The sequence below is a fragment of the Theobroma umbraticum genome, unplaced genomic scaffold (assembly GCF_002168275.2).
Source record: "Theobroma umbraticum cultivar Fairchild unplaced genomic scaffold, ASM216827v3 scaffold_56.0, whole genome shotgun sequence".
NCBI lineage: Eukaryota > Viridiplantae > Streptophyta > Magnoliopsida > Malvales > Malvaceae > Theobroma > Theobroma umbraticum.
Window position 1 is genome coordinate 1,414,326 of NW_018397256.1, and position 6,881 is coordinate 1,421,206.

Below are 6,881 nucleotides of genomic sequence, written 5' to 3' on the forward strand. Positions count from 1 at the left end.
TATGGGTGGATCCCTCAAGGAAAAATCCTTGAAATGGCTTTCATTTCCCATTTTCTCATGCATGGGCGGATTGCCCAAAGTCACTTCCTTTTTCTCTTATTTTTTTAATCACATGTCATGCCATGCAATTTCCTTTCTTTGTTATTAACGCCACTTCCCATTGGTGGCTTGTGCATGCAATGTTTCCTTATCCATTCCTTTATCCTTTGGTTAGATTGCCTTGCCCATGCATTGGTTCACATGGTATTCTCTTTTGGTTTATTTCATTTGCATTTCATTTCACATGTATTTCTATGCATTTCATTTTTGTTTCCTTTTAATGCCACCTTATCACCCAATAATATTTCATGCTATGATTATCCCTTTTCTTTTTCAAATCACATTACCATCCTTACTTTGATTATTGACTATCTTGGCCAAACCATGGTTTTCTTTCACTTAAATACTCCTTGTTCTTTTTTCCTCTTTATCAACTTTCACATGGTGGAGTCCCACATGTTTCCCATTAAACTTTCTCTTTTTTTCATGCAATAATTTACATGTAATAGTAACTTTACATGCAAAATCCATCAAGCTAAGTAATCTCACTTGCATTTCACTTGCATCCTACTTGAATTTCATCTCACTTTCCTTAATACCAATATATAAATCAAATATTCTCTTAACTTTTCATTTTTTACAATTCCACCCCTTAATTTCTTATTCTTTTTAATCGGGTCCTCCCATCATTCCTTTACTTCAATTCCTTTCTATTTTTCTTCCTTTACACTTGTACAAATAAAATGTCAAATTCATACTCCACGAATGTGTCACCATAATATTTAAATATATACTTACTCTTTCTCACTTAATTTAATAGAGGCACGTAGGCCCCACTAAAGCTTCTTTTCTTCAAAATATTTCTTACTTCCACTCCCTCACTTAGACAAATTGTATGAATCACATATTTTTCATGCAATATATCCAATTTGATATCGTTATTATTTTATTCCAAAATTCTTCATTTGTCTCCTCGGGTTTCAAAGTGTTTTACTTTGCCCTAGTGCACTTCCAAATCGCCTTTTAACTTGCTAATTCACCCTCGATAAAAATATTATTATTTTAATTATTATTTTTTAACATATAAAATATTTTATTTCAAAATATTCCCTTCATTCATCACCACTCTTTGGCACTCAAATTTACATCAATTGACCTTTCATCTTATCGATGAGGTCTAATTGGCTTCTATATGAGGGTACGGGGTATTACATTAATAATGAGAGGCATTTATACAAGAATTTCGATTAAGACTTGTAGATAAATTTGGACTTTAGGCTAGCAATTCTGCTTATTGATTTAAGTATAAAAATAGAGGCTAATTCCAAATGATTTGTTGAGGGATACCATGATCCTAGACTTTCAATCAATTACTTTTCTAGTAATTTTTCATCTTTATTCCTTAGGTTAGCATAGTTAATTAAATTTAGTCTTTAATTAATTTTCAAATTTTGGTTTGTTTGGAGAAGACGAGGGTGCCATAATTTTAGTACTTAGCAAGAATTTAGGCATAATTCCTAATGGGATGTGTTACCTTCTTACCTCTATATTACTTGTTCAATATGAAAAATTATGTGTGTAAAATTGACAACAAGTTTTTGGCGACACTGCTACGGAGTTGTTTTCTTATTTTCCTTTTTGCTAATATTAATACGAAGCAAACGAGTCTTCCTTCAAGCTTTGTTTTTTCTTTATTTTCAGGTACTTTGTAGTCATTGTCTGAGATAAGTAAGGAACTTGGAAATTATCCCTTGCAATCCAAAAATTGAGAAGACTTTTTCAGACTTTTGAGGCAAAATTCACAAGACTCAAATCATCTGAAAACAATGGTCTAAATAAAAGAGAGTAGCAAACTTAAGAGCAAGTAGTGGATAATCGATCTTTGAGAGATTATGCTATTTTGTTGGTGCAAGGTCTTCACTCAAGCATTTGAACGCTAGCTATTCAAGATAACAATTTTGAGATAAAGTCGACAATAATCCAAATGATCCAAACTTCAATCCAATTTGGAGGTCTACCGAATGACAATCCAAATGCAAATATCTCATATTTTTAGAGATTTGCAACACTTTCAAGCATTATAGAGTTACTGATGATGCTATTAAACTAAGACTCTTCCCTTTCTCATTACGGGATAAGGTGAAGGTTTGGTTGAACTCACTTCCCATGGGTTTTATTACTACTTGGACTGATCTTGCCCAAAAGTTTTTAGGTAAATTCTTTCTTCTAGGCAAGATAACAAAAACAAAAAATGATATCACATCATTCATGCAACTTGATTTAGAGTGTTGTATGAGGCTTAGGAGAGATCCACGCATTTGCTTCGATATTACCCTCATCATGGTCTACCTAAGTGGTTTCAAGTGTAGACGTTTTATACGGTTGAATGGTCATATTTGGACTATTATTGATGTCATTGTTGGATGAGCTCATATGTCAAAGTCTATTGATAAGGCTTATGATATGTTGGAAGAAATTGCATTAAATAATTATTAGTGGTCATTGGAGAGATCAATGTGTAAAAGGGCAGTTGGCATTCAAGAGTTGGAAGCTATCAATGCATTGATAGCACAAGTAGTTGCTGTGACCAAGAAATTTGATTCTTTTGGAGTTCATTTGGTTCAAAGTTCATTTGTTACTTATGATTATTGTGGAGATGGACACTCTAGAGATTACTATCTAGTAAGTTTTGAGTCAGTTTAGTTCATTAGGAATAGGCAACAAAACAACCTATATTCCAACACCAATAATCTTGAGTGGAGGAATCACCCAAACTTTTCTTATAGCAACAATCAAAGGTCTTTATCAGCTCTAAGGCCTGATTTCCCTCATAGATTTCCACCTCAAGTAAGACTTCCAGTACAAGAAAAGCCATCTATAGAAGAGTTGCTTATGCAATATATGGCTAAGACTGATGCTCTCATTAACAGTTAAGCAACCTCATGGAGAAACCTTGAGACTCAGGTTAGGGAACATGACAACACCATCAACAATAGGCTTCAAAGTACCTTACCTAATGCCATGGAAGCTAATCCTATAGGGAAGATCAGGAACATGTTAATGCTATTGCTCTTAGAAATGGAAAAGAGGTTAAAAGTAGTAGCAAGCAATCTAAACATCAAGAGATAGTGATTGAGAATTTGACAAGCCAATTAAGGATGAGATAGTGATTGAGAATTTGACAAGCTAATTAAGGATGAGATAGTGATTGAGAATTCTGACAAGCCAGTTCAAAAGAAGGAAATATAAGCAAACCCACCACCACCACCTTTTCCTCATCATTTTTGGAAACAAAAGCTTAATCATCAATTTCAAAAATTTTTAGAGGTGTTTAAAAGGCTTCACATCAACATTCTTTTTGCAGAAGTTTTAAAGTAAATGCCCTCTTATGTGAAGTTTTTGAAAGACATCTTAACAAAGAAACAAAGATTGGGTGAATTTGAGACTATGGCACTTACTGAAAAGTGCAATGCTATTATTTAGAACAAGCTTCCACTAAAAATCAAGGACCCTAGTAGCTTCACCATTCCTTGCATAATTGGTGCCTTACTTTTGCCAAAGCTTTAGTGATTTACGAGCTAGTATAAACTTGGTGCCTTTGTCAAATTAAACCCACCATGGTGACACTACAACTTGTCGATCAGCCTTTCACATATCCTCGAGGTATTGTTGAAGATGTGCTTGTAAAAGTGGATAAGTTTATCTTTTCAGTAGACTTTATTGTTCTTGATATGAAGGAGGATCATGATGTTCCAATCACACTCGAGAGACCATTTTTGCGCATTACTCAAGCTCTAAGTAATGTGGAGAAAAGAGAGCTTACCTTGAGAATGCATGACCAAGAGGTAACTTTCAACATTTTTAAAGCTTTAAAGTTTCCCAATAATGTTGATGAATGTCTTAGAGTGAGTGTTGTAAATAGTGTCACTAGTGAGGTATTTAATGAGAACTACCTTAATGACCCACATATGACAGTATTAGTTATGAGTTCTGAGAGGAATGATGAAGAGTTTCTTGAATGTTTGAACTTTTTGGATGCTTTAGCTCATGTCATGAGGACATAATTTCAATCTTTGGATTTTTCGTATAATTCTTCATTTGCAAAGCTTTTTATTGAAGAACCTTTTACCTACAGTTACTTGCTATCTACTGTCATAGTTCCTATGGTAATACCTTTTCTGTCATTCTGTCAATGCATTTGTTGTCAACCTTTTCATTTTGTCTAGATATATTCGTAAGATATAATGGGATTGTCTAAATAATGTTTTGGATATTACTTTTGTTTCAGTTGCACTATTTTTCTATATATGCAGAAGTTAATGAAAATGTCAAGCTATCTAACATCCAATCTTGCTTCTATGTCATGAAAAGGCAAGAGAACCAGATCGAGAAATTACTTTTGATAATGATAAACTTTATGATTAATAACATAGCCTAATCTTACATTTCTTTTTGTTATGAGTTTCTCATGTGTCCAAGTTTTTATTCCAAAAACTTAAGTGATGTTAAAGATTTTCTAAATTTTAACAAAGTTGAGTTGTTATGTTTGTGTTTAGTAGCAAAAGTTTTTGAAGCTTAAATTCATATGTCAACCTTGTCTATTTTTGGTGCCATATTTATGCCATTGATTATCTTTTCCTTATATGAGACATCCATGAAAAAGCTATTTTTTCATTTGTTTCCTTTACGTTTGGACAAACAAACTGTAGAAAATTTTAACATTTGTTTGGCTACCATTGCTGAGGAAGTCTTCAAGTACTAGTTAACCAACAAAAAACTAGAGTAATAAACTTGAAAACCTTTTACAGAAGATCTAAGAAACTTAAACTATTAAAAGATAAGGTTAATCAAGCACGTAAGATTCATCTACTAGAAGTAGACATAGAACTTTGAATTGGAACCAATTCATTCAAGTTCTTTTTTAAGCTTTTTCTTTTTTTAGTAAATGACCAATGGGCATTTTGTTGGAAGTATTTCAACTATGGACGATAACATGGATGGCTTCGAGTTTTGGTCAAACATTATTCTAATGTTCAAATTAATATAAAAGGATTTTGTGACTATTTAATGGGAGCCAAGCATGTGAGGCTGGGCTAATTCGAGTGGCAGTGTTGCTGAAAACATGGGTAAGGTTATTCAAAACTAGAAATTAGATAAGATAGGTTTTCTTTTAGTCGCTACAGTTGCTATTGTATTATTCACTACAAAGACCTAGCCTTTTTTGCCATTAGAGGATAGCATCACAAACTCGATTTTTTGTCTTCTTTTATGCCTAATGAATGACTTATTTTATAGGTTTTGTTACACTGGTGCTTTATGCCTTTTGGTGGTGAGAAAATTGGTATATAATCAATGTATTGTTTGTTTAAATAATTTAATCTGATTGTAATCTTGGTTTGTTCTTTTGAAAAATCAAAGTTTTACTCATGAGTTTGGGTTGGTACAATTTTTTTGCGGTTTTCCTTATTTGCTTCAAGGTTTCTATCTCAATGATTAATGTATTGGCATATTTTATTTATTAATTATTACTTTTGATTCTGTGGATTTTCTTATTATTTATTATTACATCCTATTTTTAGAAGGGATCGTGACCGATGCATAAACCTACGTGGGTATAACCCACTAAGTCCAACCAAGCCTAACCAATAGTGCATGGGCTAGTCATCCATCGCATTCGAATACGTTTACATTCATAATTAAAGATATGCAATTAATCCATTAAGTCTACCACATCACAGAACTTCTCAACATAAAGTGTGATTTCTATCACATTTTGTATAAATATTCACAATGTCATAACAACTATGGTTTGCATGCATCCTCTACCTATATTGCTATGGTTCATTCAACATAGTCTAATTATTCACATGCACCCATATCTAAGGCTCAACATAATATTTGGAAACATAAGCAAGTACAAGTAAATCAACATTATTTACACAACTAATTCATTATTAACATAATAGTTCAAAGACTCGACTTGACTCATTACGGAGTATAATGACACTAAAAGACAAAAAAGAATGAGTTTGGCTACTACTTCATAAGTCACCTAGCCAAGCAAGTTACTAATCTATAAAATAAAATAAAAGAAAATAATGGGTGAGTCACAAAGACTCCATAAGTAGATACGGAGAAATGGACAAGTTAAAGAGGAGAGTTTTTGCAATAAACCATGCTTCACAAACACATGATAATCATATAAATCCTTTCAATGACAATAATCTCGTTCAACTTTTCATAAATGCATTTGAAACTCAAATTGTATAAAGAGGCAATAACATATAAAAACTCAACTTACAAAACATTTGCAAGGAGTAATTGGAAAAGAGTTCTCGGATTCGCGTGTTTAACATTATTCATTCATAACATGAATGTATCTGTAATGCCCCATACCCACGTATAAGAGCCAATACGATCTCATCGACGAGACGAATGGTTGATGGACATAAATTAAAGTGCGAAAAAGCAGTGATAGGTGAAATGAATATTTTGAAATAAAATATTCCGTACGTGAGGGAACGACAATTACATAATAATATTTTATCGAGGATGAATTAGTAAGATAAAAAGGCAATTCGAAAGTGAACCGGGACAAGAGAGACATTTTGGAACCCGAGAAGTTAAATGGAGGATTTTGGAATAAAATAATATTAAAATATTAATATTTTATCTGTGGTTGAAATTAGTCACGAAAAGGAAGTATATGACTAATCTAAATGGGGGGGAAGAAGTAAGAATGAATTTTGAAGAAAAATAACATAACCGAGGCCCACCTGCCTTTATTAAACAAAGGATGAGTGGGTAAGTATATATTTAACTATTGTGGTGACATTTTGGTA